Source organism: Calypte anna, chromosome W (genome assembly GCF_003957555.1).
Source record: "Calypte anna isolate BGI_N300 chromosome W, bCalAnn1_v1.p, whole genome shotgun sequence".
Lineage (NCBI taxonomy): Eukaryota > Metazoa > Chordata > Aves > Apodiformes > Trochilidae > Calypte > Calypte anna.
The window spans coordinates 26,120,404-26,123,763 of NC_044276.1; positions in this window are offsets into that span (position 1 = coordinate 26,120,404).

The following is a 3,360-nucleotide window of genomic DNA, read 5'->3' on the forward strand; positions in this document are numbered from 1 at the left end:
CAGAACCTGAAGAGGTCCTACAGGAAGAAATTCTTTAGTGTGAGGATGGTGAGACACTGGAACAGGTTGCCCAGGGAAGTTGTGGATGCTCCCTCCCTGTAAGTTTTCAAGGCCATGTTGGATGGGGCCTAGAGAAACATGGTCTAGTGGGTTGTGTCCCTGCCCATGCAGGGGGTTGGAACTAGATGATTTTTAAGGTCCCTTCCAACCCTAGACATTCTATGAGTCTATGATTCTAACATTGCCATGAGAAGTCCAGTGCTGGAAGAGACTATCTATACTTTAAAACTATTCCCAAACTCAGCTCAATGTTGTGTCCAGAACACTTATCACGTTATCTTGATGAATACAGATTTCCCAGAGTGTTGCTTAGGTGATTCTGGAAAAGGTAAAAAAAAAAACATAGGGATTTTTAAGCCATAGAAATGGCTATTATAAATTAAATTTGAGATATTGATAAAGATCATTAGCATATTTGCTTAACACTTTTTTCCTTGTGTAAATAGAAAGAACTATATATCAGGTTATTTTGAGACAACTAAACTTTATTGTAAACATAACTCTCAGAAAACCTGGCAGTAGAGCTGGGAAACACCACACCCATCTCTAAGAGAGGAAAAGGAGAACCTGAAAAGTTATAGCTCAGTCAGTCTAATTGTATATTTGAAAAGCTATTAGGACAAATTATGAACCATTAATTTAATAACTCCCATCTAATCTGACAGAACAATTAAAAGGGTGAAGCCATATGAAAAAAAAAAAAAAGTAAAGAAACACTATGGAAAATGCCATGGGAAAAAAAGCAAATGATCAGAAAAAACCACAAATTAATGAAAAATAAGCAAACCACCAACCTTGTCTGGACAGGTAGAAGGAGCTGGAATGAAAAAAAAATCCTAAATTTGTTTTAATTCTTATGTTTTATTTTGGTCCTAGCATTGTCGAAAGAAAAGGGTTAACAGTCACAAAGATTCCAGGATTCAAAACCAGGTGGGATTGTGTAGTTGAATCCAGGTGGGATTGTGTAGTTGATGGGTGGGGGGGGGAGCATCAGACCTGGGACAAAGACAAAACAAGGACAGGAGGAGCCTCAAGATAAGAGAATGGTAAATTACCGCTTTCATATGTAAAGTTACAAGTGATGCATAACTAACCATTTACTTACTTTAGTTTCTTCTTTGATGTTATTTTGTGTACAAGACTTGGCTTACTTTTCACAAGGTGTGCCAGCTCTCTGAATTATCACTTAGCACCCTTTTCTGAAAAAGCCTGGAAATGACTCTGGGTAGCCTTTATATTAGCCTTCCAGTACCTGAAGGAGGCCTACAAGAAAGCTGGAGAGGGACTTTTTAGAAGGGCATGATAGGACAAGGGGTAACAGCTTTAAACTGGAAGAGGATAGATTTATGTTAGACATTAGGAAGAAATTTTTTAGTGTCAGGGTGGTGAGACAATTAAATAGGCTGCTCAGAGAAATTGTGAATGCCCTCTCCCTGGAAGTGTTTAAGGGCAGGTTGGAGCAATCTGGTCTGATGGAAAGTGTCCCTGCCCATGGTAGGGGGGTTGGAACTAGGTGATCTTTAAGGTCCCTTCCACCCCAAACCATTCTATGATTCCATGATCATTGTGTCTGTTTTAACAAACTCAGTTATTATGCCTGTTTTCATCTGGTGACAACACATGAAGCCTGGCTGATTAGGGATGCCCCTGAAGGCTGTGGCCTAGAAGAGAAATTTGCATTTCATGTTGCCAACATTCAGATAATATAGCAGAGGATCTGATTATACCTAGTGCTACTAAGTTATCTTTTTCTAATGTGCCTCAGCAAAATAGCCCAGGAGCTGTGTTGGAGCTGTTAGGTCTTGCTCAGCTGTTATCTTCAGCTGTGGCAACTTGGAGCTACAGGAGCAGAGCTGTACACCATGGAAAGGAATGCTTAGACTTACAGAGTAGTATTTCAGTGCAGTTTTAATGCCACTTAATACTTATTTCAAGTACCACTCAGTTTAAAATATAAATAAAAATATAAATAAAATAAAATATAAATAAATTTAAAAATATAATATGCATGCCCTACATATAAGAATGGTTATGTAATTGAAGAGAACTGAAGAGAACTGTGTAGTGATTCATGCTGGTAAGGAATGAGGGTATAAGTGTTCCTAGCCCCCCCTGCCAATCAGGCTTCCAGAATATTTTGGCACATTGCATCAAGTAACAGCCACTTGCACAAAATACAGCAACATAACTTTCCAAAGCACATCTAGAAGAGGAAAAAAAATCAATTTTCCTTCAACAATCAGAACACATCTATGTATTTGTTTGCTTTGATCTCACAGTAAGGGCAGTCAAATATTGCAGGCACTTTGTTATGATGGTAATTTACATGGACTTATCGGTTCATTTATGAAACTGGTGAATGCACAGACTTGCAGTCTGGAAAAAACGACGGTGTTTAATCTTACTTTAATGGTAAATTTAATTGTTGTGCCCCTCCAAGGGGGGGAACTGCCTAAACTACCTCGCTGCCACCACACAAACCTCCAGGAAGGCACCAGGTGGCCACCGCTAGCTGCTCCCCCAGCTAACCATCTTGTAGGATGGGGTGGCCGCCTGCCACTGCTGGGGCTCCAGGCCAGGACTTAGAATCATAGAATAGCTAGGGTTGGAAGTGACCTTAAAGATCATCTAGTTCCAACCCCCCTGCATGGGCAGGGACAACTCCCACTAGACCAGGTTGCTCAAGGCCCCATCCAACGTGGCCTTGAACACTGCCAGGGAAGGGGCATCCACAACTTCCCTGGGCAACCTGTTGCAGTGTCTCACCACCCTCAAATTAAAGAATTTCTTCCTAATGTCTAATCTAAACCTACCCTTTACAAGTTTTAGACCATTACCCCTTGTCCTCTAGCTACACACCCGTGTAAAAAGCCCTACCCCAGCTTTCTTGTAGGCACGACTTCACGAAATGACAGCTGGAGCTGCCGATTCCCGCAGCTGCTGCACTGCGCCCCACGCGGGCTCTACCAGATCCTCTGTCGAGAGCGCCGGCGGCACGGAAGTATGCCAATCCTGGGGGAGACAGCCCGCCCACCCCGGCAGTGGCTCTTCACGGTGGCACCGCCCACCCCCAACACCCGTTCCCTGCTCACAGCCGTACGGGTGATGACACACGCACCTCTCTCAGACTACAACTCCCAGCATGCACGGAGTAGACGAACCGCGCCCTCCGCTGCCTCTGCACCCTGTCGTGTAAAAGGTGACTCTGCCGTCATTTTTGCCGCGTGGTGCAGGCCGGGAATGCGAGTCGCGATTGGCTGGCACCTGCCTTGTTTTTCAATGTGCTAGGGAGCAGGAAGC